The 14,155-nt window shown below is 44.4% G+C and overlaps 1 long non-coding RNA gene across 1 annotated transcript in view; it reads right to left on the bottom strand.

Annotated features, from left to right (window-relative positions):
- LOC147006292 (uncharacterized) overlaps positions 1–9,030 on the bottom strand; it is a 60,934-nt gene extending 51,904 nt beyond the window's left edge. Inside the window, exon 1 of the long non-coding RNA XR_015046619.1 lies at positions 8,898–9,030. This is a non-coding gene — a long non-coding RNA (uncharacterized LOC147006292). The remainder of the gene's footprint in view (positions 1–8,897) is intronic.
- Between the last annotated feature and the right edge of the window lie 5,125 nt (positions 9,031–14,155).

Below are 14,155 nucleotides of genomic sequence, written 5' to 3'. Positions count from 1 at the left end.
TATAGTTGCTATGTGTCATTTAATTATATATAATATGTATAATATATATATACATATATATATATATTTTTTTTTTAAAGATGAAACCTAAACTTACTGGGAAAAATAAAACTGGTAGTTTTCCTTTAAAGGGTCCAAAGCACAGGGATAATATATGATAGACCAAGGTCTCCAGTACGGCACCAGTGTGTCTTGCAGGCAGCTCACTGTTGTGGCTCACAGGGTGACACCTGGGTGACAAAGACGATTGCCTTTCTCTCCAATAGCAGGCAGAGCACCTTCCAGCACCACGAGTGCTGGTCAGCAGGGATGAAGCTTCTAGCTGGGCTCCGGCCAGACGTTTCCATGTTTGATGATGTAAGTGTTATCCTGAGCGACAGGCTTCACCTTCTGGTTGTGGAGAACAAACAAACAGTAGCCTTGGCCAGTGAGGTTTGAGGGAATACATGGGACCCTTTTTGCCGATGACTCAACAAGATGTAATCCACTCCTGGTACTGGAGGCTTTCCTGCGTGGTCTAGTGGGGGGCATCGCCTCATCCCTTTTATGAGGAATCTATTGAAATTCCTTTCAGCTATGTACGGGTTTTAGGAAGCTTCTCTAGAAGTAGGTTTCCATATAGTTTTCAAAAGGCTTTAATAACAAAAGTATAAAAACATAAAAATATTAAAAGTAAAGTATAAAAACTAACCATATACATCTAATCTCCAGAGGAAACCCTAAGAAGTGTTTGTTAAAAGACACCGGGGACGGTCTGAAGGGCAATATCATAGATTTCCCAAATTTTGTTGTGATTGGGACTGACGGTTGGTTGGGCAGATGATTCTAGGACATTCCTTAAGGCAAAGAGTAGAGAAAAACACTGATGTGACCTAAAATGTTTTATTTCAACTTTTAGCATGTTAATTTACATTTATTCCCTGCATTTTGCCTAAAGACTGCACTCGTAGGCTTACGTCTCTCTTTGCTTGTTTTTGTGTCAATTGAAGTCAGACTCATTGAGGTGTCTTCCTGTCATGTTTTATTTTATTTGAAGTGAAACTAGTAGATTAAAGAACTGATTGAGCAGCCCAAAGGAGGACTCTTAGGATCTCACCATGTGCGCCATGTTGACCAGTTTCTCACAGACGCTGAGTTTGTAGCAAGCTCGCAGTTCCATTCAGCTGTGGCTGGAGCAATAACTCTTTAATGTTCTGAGTTTGTGTAATATTCAATTAAATTACATCCTTCCATTAGCCGGAGCAGATGTGTCTTGAAACTCTACGTGAGTGTTCAATTTGATCTATGGGAAGGGAGATGCGTGGGCGTTTTATTAATAATTTACTTAAGTGAATCACCATACAATGTCTCTTGGTGACTGTGTTACAAGGAATTTGGTTTGGAGGAGGTTTGGCCCAATTCTGTAAAGATGTTATTTCTTTTCAAGTAACCTAGTAAGTTAATGTGATCAGTAAGGCTGTCATAGGATATCGTAAACTGCTTTTCAAACATTAGGCGTCTTCTTCAACGGCTTTCCATGTTACTGTTGGAGACAAAATCTCTCACCGAATCTGGGGCTCAATGACTAGGCTGGGGTGCTGGCCAGTGAGGGAAGGTCAGGCATCAGCCTGTCTCTGCTTCCCCAGTGCTGGCTTCCAGGCATCTACTCCTATACAACACTTTTAAAATGTGGGTAGTCGCACCCTAAGTCTGCTCTTTGTGCTTTTGCAAAACAGGTACCTTACCGCCACTTTTCCACCCCTAGGCTGGCCTTTGGGGGCTGTGAGGTATGGCCAGCTCATAGTTCAGTGATGCTGCAGTGTGTTTCTGCTCTCCAACTCTATTCACTTTGTGTCTCAAGAGAGCAGACCTCTGGCCTCCATCCTTCCTGATAGACTTGTAATGTCTGTGTATAATTAGGGTGTAGCACTACCTTCTCTATCAACATTGCACTTTCCTGCAGAACAACACTCTTCCTGTGTGCATCTCACCGTGGAAGTTTCACTATGGTTTACAATGTACACCTATTTCCCTACTTCTTAAGAACGGGATTTTGACTTGAATTCAGCATTTGCCATAGTAACTGTGGATCCAGATTGCCTAGAATGCTTATTAAAATGCAGGTGGTGAGGGCTTCGTAAAGTTCTGCCCATAAAGTGTTTGCTTCAGGCCTTGAGTTCCAGAACCAACTGTAAAAGCAGAGTGTGGCGGTGGATGCTTGTAATCTCAGTGCTGGGGTGGTGGACACAGAAGGATCCCCTGGGAGATGACCAGCCAGCTAGCCTACCGCATGATGTGAGTTCTAGGCAACGGAGAGACCACGTCTCAAAAAATAATGTGGAAAGTGTCCTGAGAAATTGGTCTTCAGCTCTCCGTGCATGCAAATACACATGTATGCCCATCTGTACACACACACACACACACACACACACACACTTCAATTCAGTGGGTCTTATGTAGGAGCCTAGAGTCTGTATTTCTTGCAAGCCCCCAGGTTTGTGACCTCTCTGACTTATGTCCCCCAGGCTTCTTTGCACACTCAAGATCCAGAACGAACAGAGTGGCTGACTTTGCTCATGCAGAAGGGTACCATTTCCCATTAGTTTCCAGTTCTTCTCAGCTCTGGCTCCCCATTCGAACCGCCCAGGGAAGTGTTGGAGCATTCTACAGCCCAGATCCCACCCTGGGGGTTTCTAATTTAATTAGCTTGGAAAGCAGCCTGGGCATTAGATGGTTTTCAGCTTGAGTGCAAGTCCCTTGGATTGTAAGCTGTAACTCTTTGAAGATTTGAGGTTTCCCTTACTGCTCCCAGGTCTATCTCATGACCCCACAGACTGCAACCTTTTAATAGAAGTTGGTTGAATAAATTAACTTCTTGCTCTTGGCTTGGGTTCAGTGTTTCTAAGATACTTCCATCTCTTCAGGGTAGGCAGTTCTTTTTTTCTTTTCTTTTCTTTTTTTTTTTTTTTTGAAGGGAAGGTGGCTCTGGAAATGACACATTTATGAGGTGAGAAAGCCAAGGGTGAGTGTGTTGGGGGCCCTGAATTAGGAAGTAAGCCAACCCTGGTGACATCTTATGGCTCAGAGTGGGTGGCAGAAAGGCCAAGCTGAGGATGTAAGCTCTTTTAAAGTTACTGCAGGAAAAATCTTTGGCCCAATATATTTTAAGGAGTCCCCTTTAATAGCTCTTCCGGCAAGGGCAAATTTAAATTAAGCAGTTTATTGTTCAGCGTGCTTATGTATTTTCAAATAGCCAATGAATATGTAAGCAGGGAACTGGGCTGGTTTCAGGCAAGGCATCCCAGCAAAGGACAATGTTGGGAAGCTTCTCTCGACTTCAGCCCGGTTTTGTTTTATGTAATGAGCTCTCAAGTGCTGGAAAGTCAAGGACTCTGAGAAGGAATTAATAGTGAACAAAGAAAGAAACGCGGAGGGGGGGAGAGGGTAGGGAGAAGCCTTGTGGTGCCAGTGGAGAATACTGAGCAGCTGAAGAATCAGGTTGTAACAAGGGCCTTGAGTCAAATGGCTTCTAGATTCACCGAGGAGGCAGATCTGGCTGTGTCCCAGGGCTGGAGGCGGAAGCATGTTCGACTGAAGCAGCTCAAGATAGCCTACTACTAATTTTTGAGCAGTTCTATGAGCTAGTCTTTAAACACAGCCATCACTAAGAAATCATAAAACTTTACAGTCAGATTATTTGAGAGCAAACTAAGGAACAATTGACCCCATTGTTTCTTAACCATTTTACCACATTTTGCTGTTATATGAATGGCAGAGTCGTTATGCCTGTAACCAGCACCCGGTGAAAATATTTATAGTCATCAGTGGTCTTTCTCCATGGTGAAAATATTTATAGCCACCACCATTTTTCTCCTTTACCCTGCTTTCTATGATGTCATAGTGAGAGCCTGGCAGGCTAGACCATAAGAGTTGATACGTGGGTCTGGGGGTGTAGCTCAGTTGCAGCTATGAAGTCCTGTGTTTCATCTATGGTACTAAATGAAACCGGACATGATAGCACATGCCTGTAATCTCAGTCCTTGGGAGGCAGAAGCAAGAGGATCAGAAGTTCAAGGTCAACCTTGGCTACGAAGTGACTCTTGGAGAACAGCCTGGAGTATGAGTGTTACTTAGTGGTTTGTTGATTTTGTAGTTTTAAAAAGCAAGGAAGGGGCCGAAGAGATGGCTCAGTGGTTAGTAGGACTTGATGTTCTCTTGGAGGATCAGAGTTCTCACCACCAACATCAGGCAGTTCACAATCTACTATAACATCAGCTGCAGAGGATTTGACGTCCATTTTTAGCCTCTAAATGACCCTCTAATGTAAGTGCTTGTGCCTACACACAAATAAATAACAAAGCATTTTTTTTAAGTCATGGGGAAATGTCATTAATATGTATTAAATCAGCACTGGTGAATTTATATAAAATGTGTGTGAGGGCTATGGTATACTGAAGTGGTCCTTTTCTGCGGATGAAAGACTCCGAATTTAATCCCATGCAGGGCAAGAGGAAGGCAAGAATCAGTTGTTACATAATGTTGGACAAAAAAAATCTCAAGATTTGAAAATTCTGAGGATATAGGGCCACAAAAGACTCACAGAGCCTTCTTTAAAACCTCTGGGCCGGACAAATTCTGAACTTCAGAATTTGGGGATCTGGGAGTGGTCACATGGTATGAGCATGGCGTGTTACAATCCACAGTGTAGTCAGATGTAGCAGACTGTGCCCAAGTGCGGGCACATTTTTTAAAGATGTGGAATCAAGGTGTTTTCTCCCTAGACTGTAGGAGGAAAATCCGTGTGTGTTGTGTCAGTTCAAGTCAAGGTTTACCAGCAGGTGAGCGGAGCTCAAGTGAAGTGTTCTCGGCTGAGTGAGGAAGAAAGAAGGAATGAACTGTGGAAAACACGCCAGGAGCTGTGGACTCTGTACAGACTGGTCGGTCCAAGCTAATACAGGAGCCATGGTGGGCGGCCTGTGTTAGGTCACATGACTTGAGGTTTCACAGGCCCTTGGTTCAGTTCCTCCCACATCTGCTCATCTTCCTATTAGGAGACTGTTTTGTTGTTTCCTTTATTTAACAAAAGGTTTATCCTATTTGTGTGTGTGTGTGTGTGTGTAAGTGCAGGCACATGTATGCTCTCTGTGTATGTGCACTCATGGAATCCAGAACTGGCTCCCTGGAGCTGAAGTTACAGGCATCTGTGAGCCTTGGGATCTAGGTGCTAGCATCCAAACTGCAGTCATGTGACAGAACGGCAACAGCAAGCTGTCTTACCCCTTCAGCTCTTACTGGGAGATTTCTGGTGAGAACACATTGGTACACTTTCCCCTCTGACAGCATTCAGTAGTACTCTGTCACACACACCCCTCCTTCCAGTGAGTCAGGGAAGCAGGCCTGAGGTTTTAGGAGGGGCAAAGGAGCCGTGTACTCTGGGAATAAGCTGGCCTAGCCTCAGGGTTTCTCTGTATAGCCCTGGCTGTCCTGAACCTCACTTTGTAGACCAGGCTGGCCTCGAACTCAGAAATCCGCCTGCCTCTGCCTCCCGAGTGCTGGGATTAAAGACGTGCGCCACCACGCCCGGCTGGCCTAGCCTCTTGGAAGGAGTATAGTACTCCACAGCAAGAAATCACAGCGTCGCTAGAACACTAGCTATGTGGGACACCCCCCTGGGGCTTTGTAAAATTCTAATGGCGAGTGAGTCCTAGGAATGACAAACGTTTTCTCAGATGATAAATCGAGTCTCATCCAGGAATCTCAGGGAATGGGGGATTTAAAAAATCAGCTGTGATGGTTGGTGCTTGTAATCCTGGTGCTTGCGAAGCCGAGGTGGAGCTTGAAGCCGAGGTGGAAAGTTGCTGTGAGCTCAAGGCTAAGCCCTGGCTGAGTAGTGATTTCCAGAGCAGCGTGGGCTCATTTAAAAAAAAAAAAAAGAAGCTCCCAAACATCTTAAACAATCCAACGAGCCCAAGCATCTTGTCCAAGAAGCTGGGAGACAGCTTTGGTGGCCCCTCTACCCTCCTCTGGTCGTTTCTAGATCCCCATCCTTGCCATGCTGTGTGTTCAGAGAGACCATGAGGGGTGTGCTGCAGACCCCACACAGCTTTCCAGCAACGAAATGTCCTCAGGTATTTCAGCATGGAATTCCCTCTGCAAGGGATCTTTGTGTAGAAGGAAGTCACATACTCGGTGACATCTTCACTGTCTCGTGTTTTATTCCTTCAGATGTATGATAGCTTTAAATTCCGTTCCACAAAAAATACTTATGTCACCATCCTAGAGTGGGCTTTTCAGGGACATTTGCAAAAGTGGATGCACTGAGCAGCTGCTTCATTCGGACTTTCTCTCGGGATCCCAAGGACCTCAGAAGGCGCCTCGGTTTGAGAAGCATGGACTTTATGTGTTGTTCTAATACTTCGTCCTTTGCCCTTCATGGTGGACCCCAGGTACCGTGTTGACCACTGTCCGCTTCATCTATATCTCTGAACTAGGTCAAATAGATACAGATCATGACTGCTGTAGAAAGGGGTTTGGAGGAACCCCATAACAATTATCTTCTAAACTTTTGGTTTGTTTGTTTGGAAACTGAAGCCTCTCACTGTTAAAGGGCTTTCTTAAGATTATAGACCATCCTTTAGACCATCCTTGAACTCGACTAGTCATATAGAGCGCGCAGGAGCACACAGAGCATTCTGCATCTACTAACTACCTTTCTCTCCTTCCACGTGACCTGAGCGGATCAGGTCAAGTTGTGCAATCTCTACAAACTGAGGCAACTACATCTCCAACTTCTTTGAGCTGCTGGGGTTCCTTTAAATACTGTATACTCAGTTTAAAATACTCTTACTAGTTGCTTAGCTTTGGGTTTGGGTCAAGTATCCTGCCTCCATGTGTGTCTGACGTAGCCCTTCTTAGAGCTGTGGAGCAGGAGGAGGAGGAAGTGCTGGGATTGGGATGTAGCTCACCGGTAGCTTGCCTAGCATGAAGGACACTCTGGGTTCAGTCCCCAGAACCATACAAAATGGTCACAGTGGTACGTGCTTAGGATTCTGTCACTTGTGAGGTAGAGAAGAGAGGATCAGAAGTTCCAAACCAGTCATTCTCTGCTGCAGAGGGAGGTGAGGTCAGGCTTGGAAACATGAGACCATGTTAGGAAGGAAAGGAGGAAGAAAGGAAGGGAGAGTGGAAGGGAGGGTGTGAGGGAGGGCACGAGAGATGGCTCAGTGGTTAGGGGTGTTTATAATTTTCCCAGAGGACCAGGTTCAGTTCCCATGGAGGAGCTGGAGTCTGTAACTCCAGTTCCAGGGGATCAGATGCCTCTTCTGACCCTTGTGGGCACTCTGAGCACATGATGCATGCATATACACTCAGGTGCATGTGTGTACACACACACACACAAACACACACACACACTATTTTTAATATGAAAGGATGAAAGGAAAGGAGAAAAGAAGGAAAAAAGAAAAGAAAGAGAGAGGAAGAGAAAAAGAGAGGAAGGAATGAAGGAAGGAAGGAAGGAAGGAAGGAAGGAAGGAAGGAAGGAAGGAAGGAAGGAAGGACAAAGGAAGAAAAAAGGAAAAAGAAAACCAGAGCTCATAGGAATGGAATATTCAATAATTATTATAGGAAACATATTTTGAAATTTTAATTTCAAAGCTGTTTCCTACCTGTTTTTCTTTGACTGGTTTACAACAGGACCCAGGTAGGTTAGATTATAGGAAAATCGTTATTTTTTCTCTTACTTTAAGCCTATATGACAATGAAATAGTCCCATACTATTTGACAGAAGAAGATGGGTGAAACTTTGGATTCAACGTTTTAATACCAGCCTGCTTGGGATGAACAGATGAGAGAGAACTGGACCCTATTTAGATCTCTCATGATATCTTTTAAAGCTGAAAAAACCAGCCTAGGAGATAAAAAAAAATTATTTTAGATTTAAGATGTTTAAGAGCCTGTGGAAAACCCGGTTGCCTTTTGCCTCTCAGTAATCTTTTCGGCAGGCACGGAAGTCTGTATCCCTTTGCAGCTTTCCTTAATGACAAAGGAGCCCTGTGCAGGACCGGGAAGGACATTAACCTCTACTCACCCTCAGCCATAGCCTGTGATCATGATGTACCAAGTCTGCCTGCGAGCACCGACAAACGCAATTAACTCTTGGAGAGTTTGTCAGACATCTGGACCTTTGGCACCCACAACCAAAACATCTGGACATTTGTTTGAGTTCTCTCCTTGTTTTCCAAGTTTTGATACAGTGTCACAGTCATCACTGGGACCCAGCACTTCCTATGGAGCTAAGCCAGGCTAATGGCTTCCCCTGCATCTGCCTGCTTCACCATCACCAGATCCAATTAATCCTTGGCCAGCGATTAATCCTTTCACACAGAACAGTGCTTGGGATTGGCATCGAACCCAGATGCCGAGAACAAACCTTGGGCTCGTCACGGAGTCTCTCATGTTGCTCAAACAGCCACAGAGAGTCAGGGCGATACCTAGTGTCTAGTTGGTGTGATGTTACACCATTGAAAGTGTCCAACATCAAAGCTCACAAAACCATTCAATAATGTCACCATTGTTAGCCAGGCTGGTGGAATATCATTCTGTCCATTACTGGTTGTTGACGTAGAAGTGTTCAACTTCAGCTGATGGTTGTTTATCTCAAGTTTTCCATGTCAGAAATTAACAAAAAAACGAAAAGCTAAAAAAAAAAAAAAAAAAAAAAAAAAAAAAACTTGTATCTGCTTTGTCAGGTAAAATAATTTTAACGATGAACTGCCTGTAGTGGCATACACATGCAGTCCCACCTCTCTGGAGACTGAAGGAGGAGGATCACAGGTTCAAGGCCAGCCTGAACTACATGCTATTAAAAATTAAGTAATGAAATCAAAGAAACCAAAATTTCAAATAAAGCTTGGTACCTGGGTCAACGATGAGAGTCTTTGAACTCTTTCCTTAATCTAGGTTTCAGTTTTAGCTCTGTAACCTCGAACAATCTGCACACGGCTTCAAGCCTCAGTGTCTTCGCCTTCAGGACATCAGAAATAGTCATCAGCTTCGTTTCTCTTTGTCAAAAGGCTGGATAAAATGATGATGTTGGGATTCCGCTTGGCAGAGCGTGGGCTCGAGACTACCACGTAACGGCTGCCGTCCAAATATTTGCCACAACCTACGTTAGCAGGCGAAGGACCTGGAAGTTAATCCACCAGAGGTTTACTCCTGCCAGGGAGGACCAGAGGAGGTCAGAGAAACCCCTTTGGCTTTCATCATTTCTCCTTGTTTAAGTCCCTTCATAGTTCAAGAAGGAAGCAGCTTCCAGGCCTCTATTACTACTGCCCCCTGCTGGCTGGGGAGGGAAAGACTGGAGGCCAGAGATGAAGCACAAGTTGCCTCCTCTGGGCCTCTCTTCTCATGCTTCTCTTTGCCAGGTCCTCGGGTTTCTTTAAATATTAAAGCCAAATAGGCTCCTATAAAGAGACGTGAGGGCATGAATACCATCATTGCCTCTTCAGTACTGTAAAATTTTATGGTTATGTAGGAACTCAATATTAAAATAAAAAGCCACGAGGAAATTCCTCTGGATAAATAATTAGTTGTACTCGGAGACAGATTGCAGGGGCAATGAATTTCTCTCTTTCTTCTCTCTTCTCTCTTCTCTCTTCTCTCTCTCTCTCTCTCTCTCTCTCTCTCTCTCTCTCTCTCTCTCTCTCAATTTGACTTTTCAGCATAGACAGATGGTTTACGCATCTTCAGCATCCAGGGCTTTTGGGGAAGCGTTATATAACCTCAGAGCAGTCACCAAATGAAATAAGAAATTCCTCGTTTGGCAGACAGAGCTAGAGTATAGAGTTCATAAACTTTAAGAATGCTCCCAAGTCCAAAATCAGAGACAACCTGCTCCAAGTCAGCTCCCATTTGCACTTAATTAGGGAGTGTGTTTTGGAGGTCAGTGAAAACCAGTGGAGTATGTTTTCATAATAACTTTCCTCACAATAAAATTATTTAGGAGGCAGCTGTCCAACTTTTTCTGGAATGAGGGCAAGAAAAATGAGGACACAGTGAAGTTATTGGATACCTTATCTGGAACTGCCCAAAGCGTTGTCTGGGATCCAAAGAACACACAGTACCTTCTGGATTAGGGGAGAGGAGCCAAGTGCTTTTATAGTCTCAACAATTTTCTTAACTGTGCAATTTTGCTTTATTGCTAACAAGTAAGTGAAGCAGTTTTGAGGATTTCAGATACTGGAGAACAAAAGCCGGCCTGGAGCTGTAACCGTGTCATTCTTTCTGAAGGAAAGCAGGAAGGGTTTGGGTTGAGGACAACCCAAGAATCAGGTTCGGAGAAAGCAGTCAATAGTGAGACTTAGGGACGGTCGCTGTGTGCACCTGAGCTACTCGGAGAGAGCACAGAGCATGGGGCACACTGGTTATCGGTGCCTCTGTGTGCACCTGAGCTACTCAGAGAGAACACAGAGTGTGGGGCACACTGGGCACCTCTGTCTCTGAGGACAGAGTTTCATATGGTGTTGTCCTTGCTCAGAGCTCTAGAGAATAGAAGAAATCTGAAGGCGCACGTTCCCTAACATTTTAGGTAAACAAATCCTAACAATATTTTAAGTTCTTTGTACCTATTTAAAATTGTTTATTAATTTTTTCATAGGTTTTGATCACATTTCACCTCCTTGATTCCTCCCAGATCTTCCCCACCTCCATACCCACCAACTTCATGTTCTCTCTCTCTCTCTCTCTCTCTCTGTCTTTCTCTCAAATGACAAGAACAAAAATGAAAAATATAAATCAAACCAAACAAAAACCCAGTAATATTTTTAAAATGCCAAAATGAAACACACACACACACACACATACACACACATACCACCACCACCACCACCACCACCACCACCACCACCACCACCACCTCCATGTCTGGTTTGTGTTGTGTTGGTTACTCCTCTTGGCCCCAAGGCCAGCCCTGGAGTGTGGTTGATATACCCAATGACACTCCATTGGAGAAAACGGATTTTTCTCTTTCCCAGAAGGTACCAATTGCAAATAACATCTTGGGTAGTGGTGGAACCCTGTGTCCACTTCCCCGTCTCAGTTCTGGACTCATCTGGCTTAGACCTGTGCGTGCTGCCACAGCCCCTATGAGCTCATATGTGCCTCAGTCCTATTGTGTCAGCCACCACGTCTGGCTCTTACAGTCTTTTCTCCCCTCTTCTACACAGTTCCCTGAAGCTCGAGGGCAGGGCTCTAATGAAGACATTCCATTTAAGATCTTGTGCTCCAAAGGCCCTTACTCCCTGCATAGTGCCCAGTTGCAGATCCCTGTGCTAACAGTCTTCTAGTGCAAGAAGAAGCTTTTCTGATGGGGTTGAGCAATGCTCTGAGCTGTGGGCATAGCAGTAGGAGTCATTTTATTGCTGTATTCCATACCTGACTTTTCACTAGGCCCATGGCCCAGATAGTCTCAGCCTCTTGGACATTTTAACAGTGTCAGGGGTGGGGTCCGTCTCATAGGATAGACCTTAAAGCCATTTTTACTTTTTAAAAAAAGTATTATTTTAGCAGCCTGGGCTGCACAATAATGCTACATCAATCAACCTGGGCTATATTGGAAACCTACTTCAAAAAGGGAATGCCGAAAAATGAAAATAGAGAAAAAGCCATGAATGTAGTGGTGTGAGTTCAATGCTTCAGAGGTGTGATCAGCAGGATCAGGAATTTTAAGAGCAGCCTCTGCTATATAGCAAATTGAAGGCCATCCTGGGCTACATGAAATGACTCTACCTTCATCACTGACCACCCAAAAAGAATATCTTTTCAGATATTTCTAAATTCCATTTGGTTTTTGTCACTCCCATTAATTCAGATAGACTCATAACTTCCAACTATAGAAACTGAGATGTGTTTATTATCCTAGGAAGCTAGTGATTTCTACATGTCAAAACGATCTCTATCCTTTTCTCGAAGACTTCTTTAACTGTCTTACATGCACGGACACACACACGGACACACACACACACAGACACAGGAGAGAGAGAAATAAGATCAGTTATATTATGCTGTAGTGTACGTTCTATGATAGATGGTTATGTCTTGAAGCTTCTAAATGGAGCCTATGTCAAGCTGCTTGCATGCCCTAGATGACTGTCGGTACCCGTGTCTAGTGTGGTATGGCTGATGCCTCAGCACGGGCATGCTGTTTCTCTTTAGCCTCTTGGTTTCCTGGTGTTGATAACGGAATCTGTCGCCCTTTGTTTCCAAGGCATGGCAGATCATTCAGATCTTGACCTTGACACATTACCTGTGTGTAGGTCACCCTAAGCTTGATACGGCTGGCACTTGGGATACCCGACAAAGTTATCTGGTTTTATATGCTAACTTCGTGAAGTTTGGCCAGTTCAGGCTCCCAGCTGCTAAGACATCCCTGAGGCTCCCTGCATCCTGGTGTCAATGTCCTTATAGATAGTTGTTCCTGGATCTCATGGGAGTTGTCTCCAGGATATCCTCTAGTCCCGTAAAATGACACGGTATTTACATATACCGATGCACAGTCTTCTGTATCCTATGTATCATGCCTAGATTGCTTTCAATACCTAAAATCAGTACTTTTGTGTTTTAAATCCTACGTATGTGTGTGCCTATGCGTGTGAATGTAGCTGTGCTTAGGGGCCACAAGGCACCCTGAATCTGGAGTTGGCTGTAAGCTGTCCAGCATGGGCTAAAAACTGGACTCCAGTCCTCTGCAAGAGCAGTACAAACTTTTAACTACGGAGTCATCTCTTTATCATCTCTGTTTGTGTTCTTTGGGGGAAAATTTTTCACTCTGTAGCCCAGGCTATGGGATTTCAGGGGCGAGCCAACCACATACACTCGGTTTAAAGCAGGACAGATGCCTTGTCAACTGTTGCCTTGCCGTGTTGTTTGAGGAACCATGGTAAGGGAAAACGTCCACACGGTCAGCACAGATGTGTTCCTCTGCCCGAATATTTTCAGTTCACACTGTGGCTGGGTCTGAGGATGTGAAACAGGGAAACACACCAGGTCTCACCACCACTCTGCCGCCTCAGCTGGCTTGAGCTCAGTAAATCACTTCACACCCATGTGTGTCCAAGCGCCCTGATGTCTCCATGAAGATCAGGCTAGGCAAGGACTGTGATTCCACCTTGGGTGTGCTCCTTCAAAATTGCTTTTAAAAGCCAATGAACAAGAACACTCTATAGCATCCCCGTGGGTGAGAAACAGGCCTTTCCCCAGGCTTGCTTGAGATGGAGCCATCCCCAGCTGATATATTCACTACAGAGATCAGGAGGCGGGGTATGTCCATTCCTCTCAAAAACTTTGACATTAGTGTTGAGTGTATGAAACATTCAAGTCTGAGGGTTACTTGTTACATGGCAATTGATTACTGATACACACATTTGTACCTCTGTTGATGCCTAAATATCACAGAGTAATGGTTTTTATGCAAAGCCAGTGATGAAATACATTGGACCACATGCTCAGCCAGGAATTATAAGCTCTGTCTACATCCATACAGCGAAGAGTTGCTGGGGGTTACTAGTTTCATCAGTTAATAAACATATCCTGTACCATGTGTGGGTCATGGCAATGTCTCATTTTACATGAAATTTGGCTCTGTCTCCAAACCATATAACAAAAACGGGAGGCATCTGTACATTTGGAGTATTTTTTTATTATTTATTTCTGATGGTTTTTCCATATCTATGTTTTAGGACAGCTATAAAATTTCATTTCTTATAAACCCAAGCCCAACTGCCCTTCTCTATCAGGTTGATGACATAGGGACTCTGGGAGGAGGGTAGTACATTGGAGTGTGTCTGTTCATCTGTCCAAAGGACGCGCAGGTCAAAGCACACATGGCTCAGCCTTAAATAGTTCACAGTGAAGAATAACTCAGCGAGTTATTTTTTTTTTAATTTCTGAAACAGCCCCCCCCCCTCTTTAGAAGATCTAACAACAATGTCTCAGGGTCAGAAAGGTTCAGATGAGCAGAGCCAAGAACCCAGGAAGACCATTGTCATACCACATTCAAACAGTGCTCTTTGTCCCCTTGGCTTCCTCTGCGGTGCACAATGCTCTCCCCTCCCTGCCCTGTAGCCCTCCTAAGGCTGTCCGGGGGCTTCTGGAGCCTTCTATATTAAGACACATTGAT

Source organism: Mus caroli, unplaced genomic scaffold (genome assembly GCF_978045245.1).
Source record: "Mus caroli unplaced genomic scaffold, Mus_caroli_1 scaffold_1, whole genome shotgun sequence".
Classification (NCBI taxonomy): domain Eukaryota; kingdom Metazoa; phylum Chordata; class Mammalia; order Rodentia; family Muridae; genus Mus; species Mus caroli.
The sequence above is the reverse complement of the archived record's forward strand: the minus strand, read 5'-3'. Positions and strand labels throughout refer to the sequence as shown.